The sequence below is a fragment of the Podarcis vaucheri genome (assembly GCF_965113315.1).
Source record: "Podarcis vaucheri genome assembly, chromosome: 13".
Classification (NCBI taxonomy): Eukaryota; Metazoa; Chordata; class Lepidosauria; order Squamata; family Lacertidae; genus Podarcis; species Podarcis vaucheri.
Genome location: NC_138751.1, coordinates 49574907 through 49588681, shown reverse-complemented (window position 1 = coordinate 49588681; position 13775 = coordinate 49574907). Strand labels below are relative to the sequence as shown.

Sequence of the window (13775 nt, the reverse complement as noted above, 5' to 3'; positions counted from 1 at the left end):
ATTTTAGCTGCAGTTCATTCGTTTTCAGCCTTGTATTCTTGTTATTAAAAAACGTGCCATTGTTGCGCCCATACCCTAGGTTTAAGGTGCCATTTGGCTCCTACCTTTCATATCTCAGTTGCTAACACTGGCTATATGGGCAGTCATAATTATTGAAGCACATTATTGATACAGCGAGGCATTCCTACTGAATGGCGCAGGATACCTTGGTGTGAGTAGCAACAGTCATAAGACTGAGACTTTTTACTGTTTCTTTCATGTCTGTCATGTACCGTATTTTTCGCTCTATAAGACACACCAGACCACAAGACGCACCTAGTTTTTGGAGAAGGAAAACAAGAAAAAAAATATTCTGAATCTCAGAAGCCAGAACAGCAAGAGGGATCACTGCGCAGAGAAAGCAGCAATCCCTCTTGCTGTTCTGGCTTCTGGGATAGCTGTGCAGCCTGCATTCGCTCCATAAGACGCACACACATTTCCTCTTACTTTTTAGGAGGGAAAAGGTGAGTCTTATAGAGCAAAAAATATGGTATTCAGCTGCTGGGGACAAAGTTACCCAGAGTGTTAGAAGATTTGCTAAGTAGTCAGCTGATCTTTACTCAGTAATGCAAGTGCAGGAGACATATGTTCAACCCAATGGAGAGATAGAAAAGAAACACATTCAGTAGGCACAATGGACGCTTGGGTATGGATGGCATATTTATAAATGTGTTTATTTAATTTATATCCCACCCCCTTCCTCCAACAGCTCTGTGAGAAAAGGATGGACACAGAGAGGGGCTCATGGCCAAGTGTGGATTTGAACCTTGATCTCCCACATCCTAGCCCTAACGTTCCCTAACCACTACTCCATGGTGGTTATATTCTAGAATTCTTATGTCTACAGAATGTACTTGGGATTCAGATCAAATTACAGGATTTAGGCACGTTAAAGGAAGGCTTGTTAAATTACAACACTGTTGCACACACAAGCACTGAAGAAACATCCTTCCTAACGCACAGACTTCACCCCAGGATGACTTAACAAAAAAGAACCAGAATGGGTCAACCAGATGTCACAAAGTCACTTCCCTCAGGATGATACGTCAATCAATCGCTATCACTTCCCTGCACTGTGGTGTATAGTATTCACTTTGATCTACTGTAATAATCTGCTGGTGGAATTGCCTGCAGTTAACTGTACGTCTCTGCATTGTTTACTGCTCTCAATTCCAGAACACTGATGAACAGAGCACATTCTTTTTCTGTTTCCCAGTGAGTAAGCTGCCTGTACAGTAAACAACCCCACCTTCTAGGGAAACATCCACAGTAAGACCCATTTCCATAACCCCAAATCCACTTGCTCAATTCCAATATGGGCCACAAAGATGAACCATGTAATGTAACGAAGAAAAAAAGAGACCAAAGGTATAATGAGTGCTAAGCAACAATTAAAATGTATCCTCTGATTTATACAAGAGGTAAACATACTTCTGGACCATAAAGAAGGCTGATCGCCGAAGAATTGATGCTTTTGAATTATGGTGCTGGAGGAGACTCTTGAGAGCCCCATGGACTGCAAGAAGATTAAACGTATCCATTCTTAAGGAAATCAGCCCTGAGTGCTCACTGGAAAGACAGATCGTGAAGCTGAGGCTCCAATACTTTGGCCACCTCATGAGAAGAGAAGACTCCCTGGAAAAGACCCTGATGTTGGGAAAGATTGAGGGCACAAGGAGAAGGGGACGACAGAGGACGAGATGGGTTGGACAGTGTTCTCAAAGCTACAAACATGAGTCTGACCAAACTGCAGGAGACAGTGGAAGACAGAAGTGCCTGGCATGCTCTGGTCCATGGGGTCACGAAGAGTTGGACACGACTAAACGACTAAACAACAACAAAACATACTTCAGAGCAACCCAATAAAACCTGTGTCACGATGGCTCAAAAATGAAGTTTTTGCTCTGAGGTCAAAAATCACAGTACAAATAGTCGTTTACCTTACATTACATAAGATCTACCTTTAATAATCCTGAGTAAGATATATTTAGAGAATTCCTGCCAAGATCTGAAATTGCCTACAACAATTTGCAGATAACTACTCAATTAAAAAATTCTCAACCTGCAATGGTATCATCCTGCTTGCTTGATTTTAGAAGATATGTGTTGGGTTAGTCCAAGGGCTAAGGGAGCTCCTACTGAGTCAACCTACAAGTAGCATATTTATAACCACATCCTGCACTAACAGCATTAACTTCCCAATATATTTTAAGGGAATCTGGAGTGCCCTTATGTATACTCTATTACAAGAGACTTTGATTCAATGACTCATATTTTTCCTGTAGTTGCATTGATAGGGACATCTGCAATTTATGCAAGTTATCTACTGATGCAACTCTTCTTTACAACTGGCTCAATCACAGTAAGTATGATAATGGAAATCTCTCCCATTTCTCTCAACCCACAACCTTTCCTTCCCTGCAATATTGCTACATAGTCTAAATTTCACTGCTGGGTTCATAGTTTAAAAATTGAGAGCACAATGCTCTTGTCCTTGAACATCAACTTTTCTATCATCCACAAGAGGAGGAACTGTTCAAGGATTCGGATTAGAATGAATTAAGAGATGTATGACAGAGGTAAAGTCACCAACAAGATCAAATCGTAAGCAAATCTGAAGAGGCCAAATGAAACTGGTTCAAGGTACTTCAAGTGAAACACTTTGCTGTTTTCCTGTTCTTGTAATTGAATTCTATAGGAAAATCATTACTGGCAGCAGTATCTACTTGGAGGGCACAGCAGACATCGTTTGCAATGAAAACAATTGAGATGACATCATCTGCAGGTTGGCAAAAGTCTGTGAGAGCCATTTTCCAATATAGCTGCTGACCTACAGAACTGAGAACCATGGCGCCTACATCCATACAACTTATGTCAAATTTATGGTATGTTTCAATAATGCTAACTAATATATTATACTATATCAACAATAGTTAAAATATGTAGAAAGGAATTAGGAATTGAGGTGTGACCCCCAAAATAATCATTAAGCCACCCAAATTACATATCCTCACCTCCAAGAGATAGGAGTGAATTGTGTCTGGTCCAATGCTTTGGGAGCAAAATACTGCATAGCTCTAGTATGTCAAAAAGAATTAGGAACTGGGGTGTGCACCTCACACAGTCACAGTAAACTTGGGCTATCACAAATCATACATCCAGGGTGAGATGGCATCAATTTAAGACCAACCCAATACTTTCTTTTGAGTGCAAAAGGCTGACAAGTACGTAAATGGGCACACGCCAATTAATTACAAAAATATGCACAAACACTCTCCTGGGAGTGTGAATGTATGGTTTGAGGTGGCCCAAGGATTCATGTGGAGGTACACATGCAGTGTTAGCAACTCAGATATATAAGCTAATCGCCAAATGGCACCGTAAACCTGGGTTATGGTCACCACACAAAAAATGTCTAGGTGCCAATTTTTCTCCAGTGGATTTTATTATTGTTGTTGATTTCCTTTCTATGCCAATTTATATTTTAAAGAAAAAAACCTCAAAGTGGTTTACAGCACATTAAAACATCAAATTATAAAACAATCCAGAATAAAACAAATTCAAGCTTCAAGGAAAGTATTTCAGATTCTTCTCTAAGTGACAATTGGCTTGCTCCATATTTATTTACCTACTTAATTTATATAGCTGCCTCATAGCACAAGCAGTGCTGTGTTGTTAGATTGTTGGACTAGGACCTGGGAAATCAGGGTTCAAATTCCTACTCAGTCATGAAGTTCACTGGGTGACCTTGAGCCAGTCACAGCCTCTTAATATACCTCACAGGGTCGCAGTAGGGATTAATGGAGGTGAACCATTTACTCCTTGGAGAAAAGGGTGAGATATAAATGCAATAAATGAGCTCTTCTGCTTACCTGCTTAAGAAAGCTAGAGGGGCCAGCCAAATGCAGACGTCAGTCACCAACCTGGCATTCAGAGATCTCCATGTGGCCGCAATTGGACCTGTGGCAGTCACAAAACATGCCTAGGGCGCACACCCCTGAGCCTCCTCTTTAAAAACCTATTGGGCTTTTGTCGGCCTAAGTTTACACCACTGACAGTGCCTTGCATTCACGCAAAGTGCTGGATCATACAGTGGTGCCTCGCAAGACGAAAAGAATCCGTTCTGTGATTCTCTTCGTCTAGCGGTTTTTTTGTCTTGCGAAGCTAGCCCATTGACGGATTAGAGGATTAGCGCTATTAGCGGCTTTTAGCGGCTTAGAAAAAGGGGAGAAAGGGGGGGAAAACAGCAGGAACTCGCAAGACATTATCGTCTTGCGAAGCAAGCCCATAGGAAATTCGTTTTGCGAAGCACCTCCAAAACGGAAAACTCTTTCGTCTAGTGAGTTTTCCGTCTTGCGAGGCATTCGTCTTGCGGGGCACCACTGTACACAATTCACTTCCATGTCACAGAGAACACGCTCCTGGAGTTGTGAATGGAAGTTTATCTGACATGAATCAATGGTATCAAGGGGAATTTGCCTTAATGGAAAAGCTTACGGAACAAATTATCGTATTCATTACACAAGTGTGTGCTCACAGTTTCACTGAAAACTGTTATCCATTCATAGCTTACAGCTACAGCTCCTAAGCAAGGACAGTATCTAATAAGTGACCATTCACCTAATGACCAAATGGTTAGATGGTTTATATTGTTGCAGTAGTTTTAGGAAGCACCACGAGTGCTTTCAAAAGGGCAACAATATAATAAGACCCTGCTAAAAATCAAATTTTATTTCACTTTTAAATCAAAAATATAAAAGCCATAATTATTCTGTGCTTGACAGTTATGATTGACAGAACTTGACAAACAATTTGGCAACTATTGCGGGGGGACGGGACCTCCAGGAATTATATTCAAAACAAAGGCAACCCAAAATTCAGAAGAGGCAAAATATTCTACACAACTGAAACACAAGGTGAGGCTTTGCAGCTAATCAGCATGTATTTGGCAAACAATATCTGGTGTTTGCATTACTGTAACAGATGCCAGCAGTGTGATAAGTAGACATATTTTTTCACTGCTGTGAGGTTTTCTAACATTTGAGTTTGTGGTCAGCCACTAAAGCCACGACACTTCAAAACCAAAGCATTTGAGTTTCCACTTACAGTCTCTTTCTGGGACGTTTTAACATTAAAAATGCTACTTTGTCATCACCAAGAACAGTTCTCAGTCTATCCCTCAGCTGTGGAATTCTCGGTCTGACCACAGCACCCTTAACACTGTACAGTCTCTTCCCAAACCACATTTCCATCCTTGCTTTCCCCCCAGCCTGCAGTCTATTCATTCAGAGCCCTCTCAGATCTAGCCCTCGCTCTCTTCTATCGGTTCCTCAGAATCTGCAATTTTCACTCACTCACCCAACTTGTGCCTGTTTCCCCTCTCTTGGCTCATTTGTACTTCTCTACTAACGAAGTATTCACGGCTCTAATCCTCAGCCCTCTTGCCTCTCTTTAAGGTCCAGTGCTCCTGCCCTCATGCAGCTGAATGCCTCTGGGAGAGAATCAAACAGCTGAGCAGTTTTGTCCATTGTAAAAGTCATCCTCTCCTTTCTGCTTGCCATATGACTCATCAAGAATACAGTGGTACCTCAGGTTAAGTACTTAATTCGTTCCGGAGGTCTGTTCTTAACCTGAAACTGTTCTTAACCTGAAGCACCACTTTAGCTAATGGGGCCGCCGGAGCACGATTTCTGTTCTTATCCTGAAGCAAAGTTCTTAACCTGAAGCACTATTTCTGGGTTAGCGGAGTGTGTAACCTGAAGCGTATGTAACCTGAGGTACCACTGTACTGCTATGATCCACACCAACTCTAGGAATCTTCAGCACCTCTTCCATCCTTTGAAGCCCTCCCTCCACATTGAAGGGTTTGCCTGATAAAAATAAAATAACCCCCTATCTAACTCTCTTTCCTTGAAGTCCACACTTCCCTGAATCCTTTTCTCTTTCCTCCCATCTAGTTCATTATTCCGCTGTTATCTTCCCCTTTGATTCTATCTCCCATTATTCCTCCTCAATCAAATACACTGTGAACTGACCTGAGATCTTTGGACGAAGGGCAGTATACAAATTTAATAAAATAAATAAATATACCACTTTTCTCTGCGTCCCCCCCCCATCTCATCAGCACATTCCTTCCCTTCTGCATTTAGACACACTAACACTTTCCACCCTCTCCAAAAAGGACACCCCCTTGACCCAAGCTGCCTCTACAGCTACTGCTCAACATCTCTTGTGTTCTTTATCTCTAAACTCCTGGGATGCATCACTTACACCTACTGTCAACTCTCTCTACTACAGCTTCTCTTGACCCCATAACATCTGACTTCTGCCCTCAGCATACCAGTAGATCAGCCCTTCACTGATGATCTCCTCACTGGCAACTATCTCTGCAGCCTATGGAACAACTGATGGTTCTCTCCTGCATGACTCACTTCATGCCCTAGGTTTCCATGACTCCCCTCAGCTGCTTCTCTTCCTGTTGACGCAATTGCTCATTCAACTTTTCCACAGGGAAGGGAAGCTCTTCCTTTGCTTTCCCCCTCTCCATCATGGTCTGTTGTGACCTCCGAATATACTCTCCCTTAGTGACCTCATCACATACCAAAACTTTCAATATCAACTATATCAGGGGTGGGGAACCTCAGGTGGGAGGGAGCAAATGTGACCCTCCACACTCTCCGTCTGACCCTCAGGACTCTACATAGGCCACTCCCCTTTCTCAGCCACACCCATTTTCCCATACCAGCCCTGCTTCGCACACCCCTTAAGTGTTTTTGCCTGGCTGAAATGTGTCCTTGAATTCTGGCAGTGTTTCTTGGTTGCCCGGATGGTGGGTAGAGACTAACCTATGGTACAATGCTAAAATTTACACTTTTTTGCTTTGGTGCCACCCACCAATGCCATGTGGCTCCTGGAATGTTGTCCAGATGAGAATGTGGCCATTGGTCTGAAATAAGCACTCCAGACCTATGTGCTTATGACACCTACTTCCACATCAGAACTCCCTCCTCTATCTCAGAACTCTGTCTACCTGTCTGTTATTTCTGCTTAATATTTAATCACGGTGTCAAACACAGTGAGGGTTGAGAATTAACCTTCGTCATCTTTCCTCCCAAGACCTCCACTCCTCATATATTTTCTATAACCACCAACCACATCACTATCCACTATCATCCCTCTCCTTTGGCATTCACATTCAGCTCAGCACCATAACATGTCACTTTACAACAAAAGCAAAAATAAACCCTTTTCTCTTTGTCCCCCCCAACAAAAACTCTAGTTCTCACACTAGTAACTTCTCATCTTGTCTTCTACTGCCACACTTCAACCTCTTCACTTCTATCCAGAACTTTGCCAACAAAACCATTTAGCTCACTCATTGTTCTGATCACATGATGCGCCTTCAGCAGGTCCATGTCTGCTCCAAACCCAGCATAAACTCCTCATTCTTGGCTTCAAAAACCTCCATAGCTATGCCCCTAATCCCATTCTTTTTGCTCTTGTATCCTAGTCTTTGACTCTGATTTATTACAATAACTAAAAATCATTTTCCCCATCCCCAAACAATTTCCTTTTCTCCTCCACCTCCACCACCCTCAGCCATCTGAAAGTCTCCAAACATCCTCAGATGCCTACAGTTTCTCCCTTGTTGCCCCTTTTGGCTAGAATGGCTTTCTTGAATTTCTAAATGATGCCTTCTGTCTTCTTTCAAACCCATTCTAAGTGCCCATGTCATCCATAAAGTCTTCAGCACATTTACCCTCTCCTCCACCCGATTCCAAATGTTATCTATCACTTCAAATTTCTTACTGAAAGCTTTTCACTCCAGGGATCTCTCTTGTTACTTAAAAATGCACTATGATCGTTCTATAAAATATTTTCATTTATTTATTTAATTGTTGTTGTTGTTGTTGTTGTTGTTGTTGTTGTTCCTCCAGGCATATCTTCCCAAAGACAGAAGTCTTGAAAGTAAACTATAATAAATGTCCCAAATTTCTTCACTTTAAATACCAACTTCACATCAACAACATCTCATTAAGACACTACATAAATTATTTGAAAGACACTGTGAAATCTTTTTCAGGGGGACTATTCTTCACACTCATACAAAGGCACAAGTGGTATTACCTACAGGACTCAAAATCTCTTTGCCTACTGAATAACATCCTCAATACAGTTTATGAAATAGAAAACTTAATTAGGTTTTATGGAAATACTTTGCAGGTTTTTTTCCAGCCAATATATTGCTATGCAGGTCAATGAAAAGGGTAGTCTTGGGCTGGTGCCGTCATTCCATCCCACCTCCTAGTCCACATTTAACACCCCCTAGTTTGCAGATTTACCGAACTAAAGAAAGGATGAGTTTCCATCAATTAGCAAGGCTTGCTCTGTATATCGTTCAAACTAATCCGTTTGCATTCTGTTTGTGTTAGATTAGAAATATTTGGGTAGAGACTAAGCTAATATTTTGTAAAGCGCTCTACTCAAAACACTACTCAAATAAATAATAGTCTCCAAAATCAGAAAATATTGAGCAAGTGCCAAGCCTTGATGGTTTTACAAACAGAAGCCAAGTAGAGGAGGCCCTTTATTGTACAGTGAAACGCCCAATCCCAAAAAGTAGATTTGTAGCAGAGACTTGTAAAAACACTTTATACCCTTCTACCCAGCCAAACAGTATAACCAAGGGGAAGGCTATCACAGAAAACAAAGGTGAGGGGTCAAGCAGGACACTTGCAGAGCCAAGGAAACTCCAAGGAAAGTGCAATTTATTCCCAGCCAACAGCAGAATAGTGTACACAAATGGAAATAAGGAACTTTAAAGGGAATTCTAATGGGTTATCCTTGGATTTCCTCTGTGATAGAATCCAGGGCAAACCCTGCTGACTTACGGAGCTTGTTTACATGTGGCAGATTAATTACTGCCAGTACTTTGCCAGCATTTAAGAAAGACTCAGATGCAACTCAACCCGTACAATATAGGTCAGAAGGCACTTGCCCTGAAAGAACTCTGAACTTTACCCCATGTAAACCTAAGCGGCAACAGATCACTTGGGCGTTTATTATGGACTAGTGAGAGGAATTATGGACTATTATGGACTAGTGACAGAGGAATATTTGCCAGCCAGCAAATATTAGTTTTCCTTAATATGGACCTCATCTTACCCATGGGAATCCATCCAAAATTGGTATGTAGAAACCCATGGAAAAACATTTTTTCTACTTAAAAGCAAAAGAGGCAAATGTTACAAAATTTGCACACATCCTCCCCTTCAAAACAGAAAGCCCAGCCGGATTGTACTACTAACCACAACCATATAGAGGTTCCTATAAAACAATCAAATTGAGCCACAAAGACAAAGCTTGTTTATAATTGATAATAACATGGGGTTTGGGGTTTAGTTTACAACAACAGATTATTTCATAGCAACTTGCAAACAATTCTTTTTGTTTGTTTGGGGGTGTACACACATATACACACACCCCTCTTACATAACATAGTTAATTTACAATACTTAATAAAATATCAAATCTGGCTTGTAATGCCAGGCACAGACAAGTTGGGTAAGATGGTTTTTCCCCTCCCACAGGTTAAAGTCATATAAGTATTTAAAATTTAACAGACCCTGTTATGGCAGGCAGGATAATTAAAATACTTCTAGGCAAATTACATCCCTACATGGTTCTAAAATTACATGCACAAAGCTTGCAATAAGACCAAGGAGGATGAAAGATTTATACTCCAGGAAGGAAATAATGCCTAATAAATATCAGTTATATAAAAGGGTTACTTCACCAACCAATTCCAACTTTCCCTACACATCCTTATATAGCTTGCTTAATTGTAAGCCATCCTGCACGACAAGCACTGGTATGTTGCATTTCAAAAACTCATGCTGGCGTCTGTTACCTTCAGCTACAGAAAGACTATCATTTATTAGGAAAAACCTGGCAGTAAAAACTATCTTCCCTGAATAAAACCCATTTCATTTACTGTACAAACACATTTACTACACATACTATAGACTATATATTTCAGATACATACTACACATATTTGTATTCAGCTAGAGTAAAGTTTACTTCCAATAATAAGACAGTGATGCTTGAGGTTAAGGTAGTTTTCAACCATTTAAAACAGAAGATCATATCTGCCTCCTTTCAGCTCAATTTATTTCTTGCTAATAGATGCTATAAAGTACTTTTTACAAAGGGGAGATTCCACCCCATCATGAAAACTGTCATAGAACGGCCTCTCATTCTTTTCTACTTCCATAGAAGGTGTACGGTTTTTAAAAATTCTATAAAAGTTTATCAAGAGGGGGGAAACCCCATTATTAAAAACTTACTCAATGCTTTGAAGCTGTTTCAAAGAGAAGCAAAGTTAATTCTTCAAGTAACTGCCTTGATAGTCACAAATGCATTCCTTATGTCTAAAATAGATACCCTATCATATTCACACCTCAGGAGCAGAGATCTCAAGCAAAGTGAACTGTTCTACAACTTACAGAGCGAGCTCCAGATAAAACTCCCGAGAGAACTGCAAAACAAGGCAACACTCATAGGCATCAACCAAGAGTTTCTACTCAAGGTGAAAACATGCCTCCTCTTAACAGGACACTCTGTTGTGGGTGGTTACTGAAACACAGCGCAGCGTCATGATTACTTGAGTTAAGCCAATCCAAATGAAGCTCATTTATAGAGAGCTCCTGTCAATCTGCCCCACCTCCTCCCCACAAAGCATGAATACAAAAGGGACAGTTGATTGTGCCTCTCAGTTTAGGGTTTCTTTAAGGGGGGAAAAAATCAGTTCACACAGACTAGCAATATTTAGCAAGTGTCGTATACCGAAACTACATATGCAGAAAAATAATTCAGTGCTTTAATTGGATTGCACAAAATAAAAGGCTAGGAAAATGCACATTTTTACATTTTGTCTAGACATGTGGTTGCAAACATTACGTTAGTATTTAACAGTCAGAATTATTCTAATTTAATAAAAGGGAAACGTTTAGAATGCACATGCAAACCAGATTATTTTTAAAAAACCTGCCTTTGTCTTTGAAGTTATTGCTAAATCACAGTGGTGGCAAATCCTAGTGTGATACAATAGCCACAAGGCTCACTGGGTGACCCTGGGACAGTCAATCCCTCAGCCAAACCTACCTCAGAGGGTTGCTGTGAGGATAAAATGTGGAAAGTGAGAACTGTATGTGGCACCTTGAGCTCCTTGGAGGAAAGACGGGGGGAAATGCAATAACAGGTAAAAAAAATGAAAGTTACATGAGCTTCATAGCTGTCTCAATGCTTTGGGGCACAAAGGGGAATTCTAGTGAGTGAACACATTTACTCATTTTTAGATTTGGAAATCTAAGTGAGCTGTTTATTAATTAAGAGTATTTTATCCCATTATGATACTATTAAAATGCGCATGACAACTGACATTTTCAAATTGCCAATGGGGAATATGTAGGCCTAACACACATCATGCCAGTTTAAATCCTGGTTAACCATTTGACGTTCACAAGCAGCATGTGGCCATTTCAAGACAAACTGATTGCTCCTGGGTTAACTTGGCATCATAATCACGTACATATTAGCAGAGGGGTAACCATGTTAGTCTCTCACAGCAAAAAAAAAACAAAAAAAAAAAACCCCAAGAAATATGCTTGCAGCATAAACTTTCATGGACCAGGGTCTACTCGACATAATTAGTGCATCAAAACTGAACTGAATATTTTAACAAAAAATACTACATTCCTTGACATGCCTTTAACTGTACCACATTCTCTATACAGAGTTAGGATAATAAATCCAAAGCACACATACTGCAAGTTGGAACACATCTACAGCAGAAACAAAAGCAACAAAAAGGCCATTTGTTCTTTTAGTATCCAACCAAAGACACCTTCCTGCGTGTGGAAAGTGTTTTCTCTTCTATAGGATGTTTATACAGTGGTGCCCCGCAAGACAAATGCCTCGCAAGACGGAAAACTCACTAGACGAAAGAGTTTTCCGTTTTGGAGGTGCTTCGCAAAACAAATCTCCTATGGGCTTGCTTCGCAAGACGACAATGTCTTGCGAGTTCCTGCGGGGGTTTTTTTCTCCCCCCCCCTTTTCTAAGCCGCTAAGCCGCTTATCAGCTGATCCGATAAGCAGATAAGCCGCTAAAAGCCGCTAATAGCGCTAATCCGCTAATCCGTCAATGGGCTTGCTTCGCAAGACGAAAAAACCGCTAGACGAAGAGAATCACAGAACGGATTCTTTTCGTCTTGCGAGGCACCACTGTATCTCGCTGCAAAATATTGCTTAAGAAAACCGAAACCAACATTCATAATTTTTGTGTGTGCATGAGAATTTGTATAGTATTGCTGCTCAGCTCTACAACCAATACAATTATTTTCAGGCAGCAGGCTTCAAGACCTGAGACACACTTGCAACCCTACCCGCAACATAGGATAGGAATCCTCAAACATCTGGCTGTTTTTCCTTTTTTCTTCTCTCTGCCCCAGGACTGTCTGTGACTATTATACCTTCTGCAGATTCTTTTACAATTAAATCAGGTTGCAAACAGTCTACAAGTTATCATGTATCAGTATCCTTCCTCTGCACCACCACATGAAATTCTGCAACATAAAGTGGAATAACCCCCTACTGTATCCTGGAGGACACACAAGAGTCTCAGCTAAGGCATGGACTCTAGTACAGCGGTGCCTCGCAAGACGAAAAGAATCCATTCCGCAAGTCTCTTTGTCTTGCGGTTTTTTTCGTCTTGCAAAGCAAGCCCATTAGCGGCTTAGCGCTATTAGCGGTTTAGCGGGCTTAGCGGATCAGCTGATAAGCAGTTTAGTGGCTTAGCGGATCAGCTGATAAGCATCTTAGCGGATCAGCTGTTAAGCGGCTTAGCGGCTTAGGATCAGCTGATAAGCGGCTTGGGGAAAAGTGGGGAGGGGGGAAAAACCCCGCAGGAACTCGCAAGACATTTTCGTCTTGCGAAGCAAGCCCATAGGAGATTCATTTTGCGAAGCACCTCCAAAACGGAAAACCCTTTCGTCTAGCGGATTTTCCATCTTGCGAGGCATTCGTCTTGCGGGGCACCACTGTATCATATGTTAGTGCTGCAAGGTGGTACTGAGGCACACCTTTGTGACTGAATTATAACACAAATACTCTCTCTTTGACAAGGAAACAGCAGTGATGATTCCGCATCAAACTTCAGGCAATGCTGCAACCCAGCACTTGGAAGGACAGTGCATTAATAATGGTATTTTTGACACAGGTGTAGTTTACGATACTCTTCTACAGATCTTCGGCTTCAGCCTGCCAAGAGTTGAAAACAATTTTTCAACCTTCCACTACCAACATTAAATCCCTAAATGAAGTCATCCTCCCATTTAAAGAGTGAGAAATCCCTATTCAGGTCTAAATTCCCACAAGCTTTAACTCGTCCATCTGGTCATTAAATCCAGTGACAGAACCAACAATCAAAGGAGACTATGTTGCTGGAAAAGAACATTTGTTTGATTTAAAAGAATGTGTTTAATTCTAACCAATCAAGACAAACTTCAGCCACATGAACCCACTTAAGTCCTTTAATAGCAGTATTGTGGGAAGACTCTAAAAAGTTCCCACAGACAACAGATATCAAGGTTTAGTTTTATCCCTAAAATTACTACATGTACAGCAAAATAAAAACAAACGTTTATATCAAAGAGCAAACAGGGAATGAAAATATTT

At 41.0% G+C, this 13775-nt stretch overlaps 1 protein-coding gene and 1 long non-coding RNA gene across 11 annotated transcripts in view; one reads left to right on the top strand and one right to left on the bottom strand.

The window, feature by feature from the left end:
- Positions 1-13775, bottom strand: part of SLC20A2 (solute carrier family 20 member 2) — an 86914-nt gene that overhangs the window by 49478 nt on the left and 23661 nt on the right. Inside the window, exon 1 of one of the 10 annotated variants that reach the window (XM_082194876.1) lies at positions 10547-10868. The exons of 8 other annotated variants lie outside the window; for them this stretch is intronic. The gene's annotated coding sequence lies outside the window, so the exon portion shown is untranslated. Of the gene's footprint in view, positions 1-10387; positions 10409-10546; positions 10869-13775 lie in introns of those variants that run through there. One more of the 10 variants, XM_082194879.1, reaches the window with a different exon arrangement.
- LOC309516394 lies at positions 58-10595 on the top strand. Its single transcript, XR_014212875.1, has 4 exons — positions 58-1308; positions 2325-2401; positions 2738-2824; positions 10506-10595. It is a non-coding gene; the product is annotated as an uncharacterized lncRNA (long non-coding RNA).